The sequence below is a fragment of the Chionomys nivalis genome, chromosome 14 (assembly GCF_950005125.1).
Source record: "Chionomys nivalis chromosome 14, mChiNiv1.1, whole genome shotgun sequence".
In the NCBI taxonomy this organism is placed as follows: domain Eukaryota; kingdom Metazoa; phylum Chordata; class Mammalia; order Rodentia; family Cricetidae; genus Chionomys; species Chionomys nivalis.
The window spans coordinates 44,282,261-44,296,105 of record NC_080099.1 but is presented as its reverse complement, the minus strand read 5'-3'; the positions used below and the strand labels follow the sequence as shown (position 1 = coordinate 44,296,105).

Sequence of the window (13,845 nt, the reverse complement as noted above, 5' to 3'; positions counted from 1 at the left end):
ACACTCACACTGACTGGGCTGAGGACCCCACTAACTCCCCACACATTCACACTGACTGGGCTGAGAGCCCCACTAACTCCCCACACACTCAGAATGCAGCCTCTCTCCTGGAAGCAGTGCCTGTGTGGGGTGGCTCACAGTCTGCCTCTACCTGAGGACCCGGGCTCTGTCAGTCAGTTGTCATAGGGCACACTCTCAGAATGTTCCAGATGTGGATGATCTTGCCTCAAGCAATGCACCAAACAGTTCTGGGGAGCAGATATTGTCCTGAGCAGAGTCTGAGTCACAGAAAGACTGGCTCAGAGCCATAAGTAGAGAAGGGAAGTGTTTGTTTTCTGAGTCTTGGGTTCCTCCTCTGTTCAGGGGTTGCAACAACGCCCATCAGAAGCAAACTAATCAGCAGGGCTGCAGGCACAGTGGGTGCTCAGTAAACACGATTCTCTGCCCAACTTGATGGAGTCAAACACGGACACTTTGAATCACCTAAGAGCTTTGTTTGTTTCGGTTGGTTTTTCAGACAGTCCTGGCTGGCTTGGAACTTGGTGCATAGAACAGACTGGCCACAGGGCTGGAGAGATGGTTCATCAGTTAAGAGCACTGGCTGCTCACCCAAAGGATCTAGGTTTGATTCCCAGACCCTACTTGGAGGCTCATAACGGCCTGTAACTCCAAGTCTCAGGGGATCAGACATTCTCTTCTGGCCTCCGTGTATACTTTGTCAAAAAACAAAAACAAACAACAACAAAAAAAACCCCAGAAAACTGAAAACAAACAAAAAGGACTTAGTCAGGGCCTGGGTCAGGGCCTAGAGAGGGTTCTGTGGTTCAGTGGATGCCACACAAGTATGAGGACTGAGTTTGGACCTCCAGAACCCATGGAAATGCTAGTTGGGTATAGTGGCTCACCTATAATTCCAGCCTCCATAAACACCGGCAGAGAACAGCCAGAACAAGCTGGCTAGTAGACTGGCCATATCGGTAAGCTCTGGGTGCAACTGAGAGGCTCTGCCTCCTTGACCGACATAGAAACATCAAAGATGAGCCGGGCAGTGGTGGCGCACGCCTTTAATCCCAGCACTCGGGAGGCAGAGACAGGCAGATCTCTGGGAGTTCGAGGCCAGCCTGGTCTACAAGAGCTAGTTCCGGGACGGGCACCAAAGCTACAGAGAAACCCTGTCTCGAAAAACCAAAAAAAAAAAAAAAAAAAAAGAAATATCAAAGATGAATCCAGACATCAGCCTTGGATTTCCATATGCATGGGTACCCACATGTCTGTGCACACATACTTGCAAATATGTATACATCCATGCATACATACACATACGCACGCACACACACACACACATAAAATGGAAAAAGAAAAAACTTCATAAGAAACAATTTGGTAGTGTGTGCCTATAAACCTTACATGGAGGAGGCAGCGGCAGACTGGAAGGAAGAGAACTCAGGCTGTTGTGCGTGTTACAAAAGCATGCTACCAAAGGCACTACATCCATAGCTCCTTCACAATGCATTTAGTAGATTTCTGGTTTTAATTATGTTTTTGTTTGTTAGTTAGTTCGTTAGTTTGTTTTTTTTTTTTTTCAAGATAGCATTTCTCTCTGTAGCCCTGGCTGTCCTGGAACTCGTTCTGTAGACCAGGTTAGCCTTGAATTCAGAGATCTGCCTGCCTCCACCTCCTGAGTGCTCATTGCTCCTATGCCCTATTGCCAATATATACCTGAACAGTTCCTGCTGCGCACGCCCACCAAGAAACTTCCCTGGCCAGCAATCTGGAGCTGGCGCTTTGGCTTTGCTCTCTGAGATACTGTTAAATGCACGGTGGGCTGGATGTGTCATATTTAAAGCCATTGCTTTCTGTGTTCATGTGTCAGCTCCACGTCTCTCCTTCCGTTTGCTCTCAGCTTCAGAAGGACAGGGCCCCTGTCTGCTGTCACGGCAGCTAGCACACCTTGCTAGCGCTTGCTGGGGATGGGATGTAGTTCAGTGGCTGAGTGCCTGTCTAGCGTGGACAAAGCCTGGGTTCCATCCTAGCACCACAGAGAGAGAGGAGAAGGAATTGGATGGTAGCTTAGTTGGTAAAGTGCCTACCATGCACACATGAGGATGTGAGTTTGACTCCCAGAAGACATTTTTTAAAAGCAGTGGTAGTGTCATGGACTCATAATCCCAGCACTGGGGAGGTGGAGACAGGTGAATCCCTGGAGCCAGCCTTGCCTAATTGATAAGTTCAAAGCCAGTCTCACAAGGTGTGGGCTGTGTGGATGCCTCGCTGGATAAAGCATTTACTGTGCAAGCGTGTGGACCAGGGGTGGGATCTCCAGCACCAGGTAGATGCAGGACAGGTGTGGAGGCTAAGTGCAATCCCAAAACTTAGGCGGCAGAGAGAGAGAACATCTGGGAGCAGACTAGACAGATACATTATCCAGAGTTGGTGGGTTCTAGGTTCAGCAAGAGACACTGCCTCAATAAATAAAGTAGAAAGCAATTAAGGAAGACATCTGTCATTAACTTTGAGCCTCCAGACACATGTATGGCCACACACAGGAACATGCATATGCATACATGTCACACACATATGCAAAACAATAATGATGCATTTTTAAAAGTGTTCCCAAAGCAGGGTTTTGGTGGCACATGCCTTTAAATCCAGCACTGGGAGTGGGGGTGGGGGTGCCAGAGGCAGGCATATCTCTATGAGTTAGAGGCCAGTCTGGTCTACAAAGCGAGTTCCAGGACAGCCAGAGTTAAATGGTGAAACCTTGTCTCAAAAAAACAAAAAAAAGGTGTTCCCCAAAAGCTCCAGGTAGGTAGCACCCAAGAAATGACATCTCTAAGGTTGATTTCTGTCTTCCACATGCAAGTAGACATACCTGCACCCACAAACTCACAAAGTAAATAAGTAAACAAATAAACATTTGTTGAATGAATGAGTGAATCCAAGTCCACAGTAGGTCTGGATGTCTCAGAATCTCTTCATTACGTTCAATATAATATGTGTGTATGTGTGTATACACATTTGTATGTGTATAGCTATACATACATATACATACATAGAAAGAGAGAAAAAGAGAGAGAGAAATAAATAACAGGGAGTACAGCCAGCCCTCTATGCCCATGGGTTGCACATCTGTGGATTCAACAATCTTTGATTAGAAAATCTTTGTGGGGGAGATTACATCTATACTGAACATGTTGAGACGATTTCCCTTGCTATTATTCCCTAAACAACACAGTGCAGCAACTCTTTACACAGCATTTACATTGTATTAGGCATTATAAGTCATCTGGGCATGATTTAAAATATGCTGCAGGACTGCTAGAGCTCTATGCAAATTCTACAACATTTTATACAAAGGATTGGACAGCCATAGATTTAGGCAACCAGTGGTGAAGCAGTCCCTCCGAGGACCCAAGGTCGACTATACTCATTTCTCTGGGACAAATGGAGAGTTATGCAAAAGCCTCCCTCATCTCCTCTCTATACCCACAAGAGCCCCTCTGCTTGCTCCAGCTCCCTGTCCTAACTGATGCTCTTTCTGTGGTCCGTCTCTGTGGAACGAACATCCAGGTCAGCTGGGCCCTTTCTGGAGCCAGGCTCACCTCTCCAGGCAGCAGCATCGGCCGGGTGGGATAACATCACCGAAAGCCCCATGTATACTCAGGAGAAGTGCTTTCTGCGGGGAGCAGAATGAGGAAGAGTGTCGCTGGCAGTAACCCAAGACGAGCCCAGGTGAGGGAGATGATGACGATGATGGCCACGGTGACAGGGTGGGACTAAGAGCTGTGACCCGTGGTCCTGGGTGGAGAGGGGATGAAAAGGAGAGCTAAGAGAATATCATCGCCTGCTGCCAGCCCCTGCTTCATTGTCCCACCCAAACCCCAGCCTGCTACCTTCCTCTGAATATCCCCAAGCTTTCCCAGCACTTGAGCGAGGGCAAGTATCTCAGCAGAAGCCGGGTCTCATCCTCACCTCTGCTCTCTTCGTGGCTAAGGGGCCGGGCACTGAGCTAAGATATTTACACACACCCTTCCAGTTCATCTTGACTCACAGCAGTCACAGAAGGTCACACTCGCACTATGTTGTGACAAATGAGAAAACAGAGGGTCATTTGTCTGTTATGCCATTTGCCTAACTGTCATAAACAGCAGTTATGTCACTGGCCCGTATCCAAGCCCAGATCTCAGCGACACTGCTATGCCTGTTCCCCAAAGGGTACTGCTTAGAACCATCATAAACCCCTAATCCTGACAAGGAGCGCCTCAACAGCCGCGCCACCCTTCCATCATTTTGATGGTAGCTTCCCCTTCATGCTTAGTAGAGGTGCTTCAATTACTGACACCACCTCTGGCATGAGGGAGCTGAAAGAAAGACGGAAGCATAGGATGTCAGGCTGGCAGAGACCTAATGTCACATTTTCAGCTGGCAGGTGAAAAACCAGAGGCCCGCAGAGGCTTCCCATAACCATCTAACAGTAGCCATTGAGATCTGGGATGGGGGCTTCTAGGTATTTCTGCTCAGGTCCCTCCTCTGATAAATACCCATTTTGATTTGAGGGTAGGTTGTGGGGCTTGAATCCAGAGACTCCTGCTCGCTAGGCAAGTACTCAGCCACTATCCCTGGCTCATACATTTCCATTTTGAATTTCAGCTCTCTTACCAGAAAGCCCCTGGGAGCCTTCTGCTTCTTCTCATTTTGTGTATCTTTAAAGAAAACTATGCACAACTCGTCTCCCTCCCATTGGATTTTGTCCTTTGGAGCCAGGGCCCCTCTCCCCCTTCCTCCTCTTCACACCCCCAGATCATCTTCCTTCTCTTCCTTCTCTTGCAGCTAGAACAGGATCCTGAGGCATCTGGGTCCCTCTGTGGTCATGTGCTGGCCAGCAGGGGCTATCGGGTCTTCTGACTGCCGCAAAGAGCCGCTCTCTGCTGCTTCTCTCCTCTCTCAGGGTTGCTGGGAGATTATTAGATAATTTTCAAATTTGTAAAGTGCCTTAAGCTCCTTGGAGGCAAGGTGGTATATGAGTGTAATAACAATAACAATCCTATCTGTCAGAGCCATTGAGAAAATGAATCTTGTTATCCTCAGGAACCAGCCTAGAAACCGCAGCAAGGAGCACCTAAGCAATGTATGCGGCTCAGTTTCCTGACCAATCAGGGACAGGTAAAGTGCCACCCCAGCCAAAGTGTCATTACACACACACACACACACACACACACACACACGGCCCAGGGCTAGCAGTAAAGGGCTCTCAGAAAGTTATCCAAATTGCCTCTGACGCTTCACCAATTAAAATGACTTTAGGACAAGTTGAAATCAACTTAGGGAGCAAAGCATTCTGATTTCTGAACCTTTCAGAAGGCAGCCGGGAAGGCAGGTGTCTGAGCAGGTTGTCACTCACTCAGGAGTAATGACGGGAAATCCATCAGGGACAGCGATTGAGTCTGGAGAATTAGTAAGGCTGTTTACACCGTAGCTGGGAGTCGGCGGGGCTGGCCAAGGCTGGGCTCTTGACGGCTGTGTCAGCTTCTCTGCTAATGAGCTTCTCCAACTCCACACTCCCCCGCTGGACTCACTGCTGCAGACTTCAAGTCTGGCTGCGCCTGACCTTTCAGTGAGGACCTCAGGGCAGGGTGACTGCAGACAGGCAGAACTGTATTCAAGTTCTGGCTCCGTCACTGCCAATCTTCCTGTGTTGGGCAAAGCTCTGTACTTCTCCAAGCCTCGGTTTCTCCAGCGCTAACATCTACTTGAAGAGACAGGTGCATATTTGTCATTCTGGGAGGATCAAAAGTTCAAGGCCAGCCCAGGTTACGTAGGCAGTTCTAGGCTAGCCTTGGGTACCTGAGATCCTGTCTCAAAAGCACAAAAAGCAAAGTAAAATCTACAACGATAGCACAATTTGCCGTTGTCTGGTGAGGACGGAAGTGGGCTGAGATGCCTTCTGCTGGGTGGGCGTGGAAGGAAAGGAAGTAAGTTTACCTCCTTAGCCCTAGGGCATCCATCTCTTCTGAGATCAGGAGACACAGGGAGGCAGAAACCATTGGGAAAATAAAACCACATTTCCAGCCACAGCCCTGCCCCACCCTGCATGATTGTGCACGAGTCACTCTCGGCCTTAGCTTCATCATCTGCAAAATAAAAGAAGCATGTGATCCCTCTCTAAGCCCACCAGAAACTCCTAGGAGAAATTACAGAGGACTGCACTGGAGCCAGCTGCAGTCAGATTAAACCAGACTTCCCGGCAATGGCAGCAATAAGCTCACTCCTTCCTAGGATCCTTGGCTGTGTTGGAGGGAAGGAAGACATGACAGCCCCAGAGCTGCTCTACAGACAGAAGGAACACTGTGGCCTAGCAGTCCCGAGGGCTTTCTTTGATCCTCGTTGTCCAAGGTTTTGTAGAACCTAGAGTGACCCTGAAGGGAAATCTCTGGTCCTGTCCAGGAGCAAAGGTCACATCCTCACCGACAAGCCCCAGTCAGCCATGGGCCATGACCCTATTATTTAAGCTTTTCATAAAAGGCCAGTCCCTGAGGCTGGAAGAATGGCCGGGACTGACTTTTCCGGAGAGGAAGTAGGAGCAGCTGGACCTAAGGCCTGGGTTGACCTGTGCAGCACTCTGGGCTGGGCTGAAGACTTCCAGACTAAACCAAGTGCTTCGGTGGCTGAGAAGAAAGCCCCTGGATGGCACAGGGGCCTCTTTTCTGCCTTAGCCAGGCCCACCAGCATCTCCACGCTACTCATGGACTCTGGGCTGACTTTATTGTAATTTCCGACTTGTCGCGGTTAATAGCAGCCCTTTGTTAATTACTGTGTGTTTTTAAAGTAAAAAGAAAGAAAATTCCCACAGGAGACTCTCACTTGGCTAAAGCAATGGGAGGTGAGGAAGGGAGAGGGTCTGGGATAGTGAGGTTGCCTGCCTGGATTCTGCTCAGCCAACATTTGAGGCTGTGGACTGCCAAAGTGAGGGACATCATGTCTCTTCCTGCCTTCTTTTGGGACAGCTCCTCACCCCCACCCATACTTATGCCAAAGGCCCTACCTACTCACCAATCCCATACTTTAAACAGGGGAAGCCTAAGGAGAAAGTCTATATATACACCAGGAGACCTGGGACCTAGGGAACAGCTCCCAGGGGCCTGTCAGAGTAAAGATCTTTCAGTTAGGAAACAGCTACAATTCAGGGCTCATATATTAAAATTTAGCCATAAAGCTCAGTGATAGCATGCTTGCCTAGCAAACATGAAGCCCTGGGTTCAATCCCCAGGAACGCATTTTTTAAAAATAATAAATAGGAGCCAGGTGGTGGCGGTGCATGCCTTTAATCCCAGCACTTGGGAGGCAGCTCTTGGTGAGGCCAGCTTGGTCTACAGAGTGAGTTCTAGGACAGCCAGGGCTACACAGAGAAACCCTGTCTGGAAAAAACTAAGAAAAAAAGGGGGAAAAAAAACAGGTTTGGAGGAAATGGCGCAGCCCGTAAAGTATTTGCCTAGCAATCAAGAAGACCTAAGTTCTATCCCTAACACACATGTGAAAAGCCAAGCACAGTGACAGGCACTGTAATCCTGACAATGGGAAGGCAGAGACAGTGCAGGTGACGCTGGGGCTCAGTGACCATTCAGCTTAGCCTGTGGGTAAGTTCTAGGTTAATGAGAAATCCTGGCTCAAAAAAAAAGGTATTGGGGAAGTTGGATGGTGCCCGAGGAACCATACTTCTGGGCCCAATCTGTCCACGCACACACACATACACACACACACACACACACATACTCACATACACACACACACTCACATACACACATACACACACACATACTCACATACACACACACTCACATACATACACACTCACATACACACATACACACACTCACATACAAACATGTACACTCACATACACACACACACACATGCACACTCACATATATATACACACACACATACTACAACCCCAAGAGAAAGAGAATGGGTATGGGGTGTTCAGGTCCCACCAGAGGCTGGAGCAGCGACTGTGGTTACCCACTAAGAACTGTAGGTTGTAGGGCAACTCAGCAGGCTACAGGCCATGCCATGCAGTGGAGGGAGCCAGGATTTTCAAGGGGCTCCAAAAGCTGGTCTGCCATGTTCTTATCCAGAGTCATCCGGAGTCCCAGACTCGGGAAGCATTGGTAAAGAGTAGGGGCAGGGAGAGAAGGGAGCCAGGGGGAAAGGGAGCTGGGGACACAGACTCCCCAGACAGAGAAGGATGGAGCTGGAGAAAGAAATTCATACAATCTAGAGGCACTGATTAAAATCCTAGAAGAAAATGTAACGGAGGGACTTTCTATCTTTCTATTGAGACATTTAACCTAAAAGAAATGAGTTAAATAATTTATACAGAGAACAAGTGAAATTTGCTTTGATCAAATTAAAAAATATGACTGTGGAAATAAAGTGTCCGCAGCATCCTTCTCAGGCGGTGGAAAGGGCTGCCGAGAAACAAAATGACAGAGACATAAAAATAACTAACCCTAACCCGGCGAATATTAGCACCATATTTTTTGGGAGATTACACGGCGTCACTGTAGGCCACGCAGAGAAATCCTCGCTAAGCACCAACAGGAGAGGTCTCTCTCATTGTGGAAGCCCCATAAAACCCAGAAAATGGATAAAATTTTCCTTTGTAAAAGCGATCTGACTTCACTCAGGGGTTGGCCCAAAAGCCACAAGGGATCAAATCAAATTTCCCACTTGTGCCTTTCCGAAAAGGAAGAAAACTGCTAACTTCCCACCCCATCTCTGTGCTTCTTGGAGACGCCTCCCTTTCTCCCATTTATCCTGCACACGCACATACACACACACACACACACACAGGCTCATACACACGGGCTCACACACACATGGGCTCACACACTCGGCTATGATTTTTTTCTTTCTTTGTCTTTTTTTTGGGGGAGTAGCATTTGAAACAGGGAGTAGCTTCGTAGCTATAGCCAACCTGGAACTCATCATTTAGCCTGGACTGGCCTCAAATTTGTAATCCTCCAGCCTTTACCTTCAGGTACTGGGATTCTGTACAGGTCCGGACCTCCACACCAGACATTCAACCCTCATACATACTTTCTCCCCCTTTGCTTGCTTCTACCTCTCCAGGCCTGGGATTACAACCATGCGTCACTGAGCCTGTCTGGTGCAGGGACAGATCCTAGGGCTTTGAGCACAATAGGCATACCCTACAAAGTGTGCTACGTCCCCAGCCTCCCTCATTTGATCCTTTTGTTGTGTGTGTGCACCATGTGCATTCAGTAGTTGTGGAGGCCAGTAGAGGGCGTCCAGTTCCCCTGGGACTGCAGTTACAGATGACTTCTGGGACTGGAGCTACTTAGAGATGGTTGTTAGCTGCAGTGCTGGGAACGAAACCTGGGTCCTCTGGAAGAGCAGCCAGAGCTCTTAATGCCTGAGCTGTCTCTCTACCCCCTGATCTGCTCTTATGAAACATCTCAGACCAGTTCTAAGAGTCCTGAGCAAGATGAACATGGATACCGCTCGCTGACTTAACCACTCAGCCTCAGCCAATCACCCTGTACGGTGGACTTGCCTGGCTCTCCTTGGTAGCACATGCCTGTAATCACAGCACTCTGGGAGCAGAAAGGCAGGATGATGGATGAAAACCACAGTCAGCCTGATCTACATTGTGAAATCTGGTCAAAAGGAGGAGGAGAGGGAACAGAATAAACAAGCTGCCACAGTACAAAGGGAACCCCTCTGGCTGCTTGGGGTGTATCTTCCTCTTCTACTGGGGGGAGACAAGTAAGTAAAACAGAGAAGCCATGATCTACCTTTATCCACATCGACTCCATCTTCATACCTCCTCCTGGAGAGTCTACTGGGCACCTGTAATCCAATCTAGGAGTGAAAGTTCAGCTTGGCTTGTACCAGTCCTACTGGCTTTATGGGTTCAGATGATCCTAAAAACCCTTAACTCTGAGGAGAGGTTAAAAGCCAGACAGTGAGGGCTGGAGAGATGGTGCAGGGGCTATGAGCACTGGCTGCTTTTTCAGATGTCCAGGGTTCAATTCCCAGCACCCATACGGCAGCTCACAACTGTCTGTAATTCCAGTTCCAGGGGACTCGACACCCATGGCAAAACACCAATGCACATAAAAAATTTAAAAAGTCGCACAGTAACTGCTTCAAGTTCTGGCTGGCTTCACCACTTGTGTACTTGTGTGCCCACAACCAAGCTAACCCCTCCTCACCTGCAGAAAGAGCAGAAACACTTTCCAAGAATGGAATGGAGTATGGGCATACAACAGGGTATCCAGAATTTGCAAAAGTTCCATAAATGCAGATTTTTTTTGCAGTGACCTTGGTCAAGGCATCCAAGGTCACAGAAGATTTTCTCCCCAACTCCTTAGTTATGGTTTCTGACTCTCCACAGAGAAAATGTCTAACTGGCCTCTGTTCTGCCTGCACCATGGAGAGAGCTGTGGTTTGCATCAAGATAAAGGCACAGTTCAACCTAAGGTCGCATGGACGCATGCTTTCTCCAGAGAGTGAACCCCTGGCAGCTGTTCCCTTCCCAAAGACCCACCATGTGCCAGAGAGAACCTGAAGCCAAGATTGGCTTCTCCTGAGGAAGCTTTGTGTTGTCTGTCTGTCTGTACTTTGATTTTTGAGACAAGGTCTCCTGTAGCTCAGGCGGGTCTAAGTCACTATGAGGCAGAGGGTGGCGCTGAACGTCCAGTCCTCCTGCCTCCACCTCCCTGGTGCAGGAACTTTAGGCGTGCACCACCAAGCCTGGCTTCTAGAACTCTGCAGCAATGCAGACGCTGTCTCTAGTGAGACTGAGATTTCTGTCCCAGAGGGTGTGTAAGCAGACCCCGAGGGACACACAGAGGGGGGATGTGTTCAGTGGGGGCCACTCTGTGGGAACCCTGTGCAATTCTCAGCATTTCGAGACGACTTGCACTCAGAAGCTACCGGCCTTTGTGGGCTCGAGATATCGGCTCCCTTCTTTTCTGTGCACCTCCTCTTTTTCCTCTCCCTATGATTGATCTTCTCCTCTCTCCACCCCCTCCCCAGGACCCTTGAGAAATGCAAAACCCATATGAGAATAGAATCTCATATTATGTGCATATTATGGTTGTGTGTGGTGGAATGCTGTGAAGATAAAGGAGGGAGAAGTAGAGAATGGAAAGGCTCTCTCTCTCTCTCTCTCTCTCTCTCTCTGTGTGTGTGTGTGTGTGTGTGTAAGAGGGAGAGGGATCAAGGCACGTGATATCCACAGCAGGTGTGCTGATGTCATCCAGGAACTGGGCTGTGGGTGAGCCCAGGGCACACGAGTGTGTGCATCCGGGCAAAGCTGCTGAGCCGCTGTGCCAGTGCAAGTGTGTCAACCCTGGGATGGGGTTGAGCCTACTTTTATCTCCTCTGGCTGTGCAGGATTTACAAGCTTTTGAAATGCAGGATTAATAAGAAGAGGCCGGTGTTTTAATCTATAATGGAACAGAAAGTATCATTATTGTTAAATAATGCACAGCCTGTCGTTTATTAAGAATTAATGGTTTATCGAGTGTTCAGGTTGCAGCAGCCGCCTGTGCCCTCCCTGGCCTGGGCTTCTAGCTGGTGGCCTGTCCCTCAGTCCTGTCCCCCAAGCCCACAGGCTGCAGGGACAGCAGCCACCAGTGGGTGGCCTGAGAAGCTCAGAGCTTCTGCTGAGAGGTTTAGCCTCTCTTAGTGGTGTTCCCTGGTGGGGTCAGGAACAGGGAAACAGACTAGGGAGACATGACACAGTGATCCCGTTCACTGCCTCAGCCTGGATCCTCTGTCTATCCCATTTTAGAGAGAGGAAGATTCCTGTCCCACCATATTTCAGGCTAGGAGGCTGTCTCCATTCTTGGAAGTCGGGACAGTAGAGACCCAACTATTCGGGAAGTTCCTTCCTCCTGGGCATGGAGTGTGGTGCTACAATTTTCTCAGGAGAATCAACATCTAAAGAGACCTCTTGGCTAGAAAGAAGGAAGCCACATTAACCAAGGATTTCTACAGGCTGGGCACTTCCCAGGCATCGTTCCACTGTGACCTGTGTCACCAACTAGCACGTGTTCCCACCTTTTAGATGGGGAAATTGAAGCTCACAGAAGTTACAATATTCATCCAAGGCCACATCACAGATGGACCTAGAGCCAAGCCATTCTTTTTTAAAGACCTGTAGTTCATGGTGGCCTTGAACTCCCACTTAGCCAGTACCGTGACCTTGAACTCCTGATCTTCCTTCCTGACTCCACCTCTTGCCTGCTGGGATTGCAGATCTGAGCCATCACACTTAACTTAGAGCCAAGCTGCTTTCCCCCTCCCCAATGTCTTTCCAGTTCAGGCCTTGGGGCAATAGCTCTAGGCTTCCCCATTGCTTTAAAACAGATGATTTTCAAGGACAGTGCTTGAGAACCTTAACGGGCCTCTATGCCTGCCCCATGATGCTTCAACTGTAACAATGCACAAACAAAACAACAAAAACTTCAGCAAATCTAGCATCTCCCCCAGCAGAGAGCACTGAGGGCAGAGCCAGGTGATGCTACAGATGGCAGCCAGGGTCCTGATTCCCAGCTTAGCATCCCAGTCAGATCCATCCTTGAATGCCTTGCTTACCCCATCACCCACCTGTTTGTATGGTTTGACTCTCTAGCCAGAAAGACTCGACTCCAGATCCAGCTTCTGATTGCGTGTCCTCTATATCTGTGGCAGAATCAGCACCCTGTGACCTTGAATAAGTTCCCCAACCTCTCTGAATCTCTGGTGGATGTCGTAATAGGCCTGCCTCAAAGGATTATTGTAAGTGCTCAATGAGGTCATCCGTGTCAGCCTGCAGCACAGACTTGACAGTAAACACTGGGTTGATACTGGGGAGGAGTGGTGCTGCTGGGGCTGCTGATTCCAGCAGATATTCGCAGCATCCATGGGCCACCAGTTCCCACCCCATTCCTCCCCTGCTGTGCTTATGCAGTGAGCACATACTCTGCATCTATTCCTCAGGCTCTGGGTTGGGCACCTGTGGTCAGTCTGAGGCCGTGATGAACAATGTCTGTCCTTATCAAACCTTCAAGCCCTCTTCACCTCCTTCCTATAGTCCCAGTTCCAATCCCTCTCCTCTCGGCCTTCAACCTTGCACCCTCTGAAGCCCCTGTCTGTACCTACCCCACCTCATCTCTGCACCCCACACTCCACTCTTCTTCTATTCCAAACAACACAGTGTTTGCCAGCTGCCTCCTTCCTACTTCTTTCCTCTTTCCCCCTTGTCTCTTTCCCCATCGTCAAGAGCGACTCCACTCTTGTCTCAACCCCAACTCGCTCTACTCTTCTTTCCCAGTCCCAGCCTTTCACAGCCAGTACTATCCTCCCCCATCCCCAGCCTTCTCCCATTCCAGTTACTGGGGTCCTGAGGTTCCGTTGGGGGTGGTGACACTGCCCCTAGAGGCCATTGTGGGAAGGCGCACTATGAGAAAATGAATCCCCAATATCCCAGAGCGGGCACAACCCCAGCACCTGCAGTGGGTGGAGCCCCTGATTGGCTGGAGTGGGGCGGGCACCAACTGCGCTCCAGCGAGCTCCTCACTACCCACCCCCACTGTCCTCTCTCCTCTGGGCGGGCCACCACGCTGGGACCTCGGCCCACAGCCGGGTTCCTCGCGCGGCTCCTGTTTTATTAACCTGCCTGTCGCTGCTCTCGCCACTGAATAGGGCCTAGGGGGGAGGGAAGGAGCTGCGAGGTGGGGGCCGGGCTTTGCGGGAGATCACCATGGAAACAGCAGCTCGGCCAATCAGTGGGCAGGCAGGCCGAGTGCAGCGGGCAGCTCGGTCTCTGAA

General features: G+C 49.5%; 1 long non-coding RNA gene across 1 annotated transcript; it reads right to left on the bottom strand.

Moving 5' to 3' along the window:
• Positions 1–3,105: 3,105 nt before the first annotated feature.
• Positions 3,106–12,728, bottom strand: LOC130886984 (uncharacterized). The gene is made up of 3 exons (XR_009058313.1): positions 12,643–12,728; positions 5,402–5,746; positions 3,106–3,798 (listed from the first exon to the last, which is right to left on the bottom strand). It is a non-coding gene; the product is annotated as an uncharacterized LOC130886984 (long non-coding RNA).
• Positions 12,729–13,845: the final 1,117 nt, after the last annotated feature.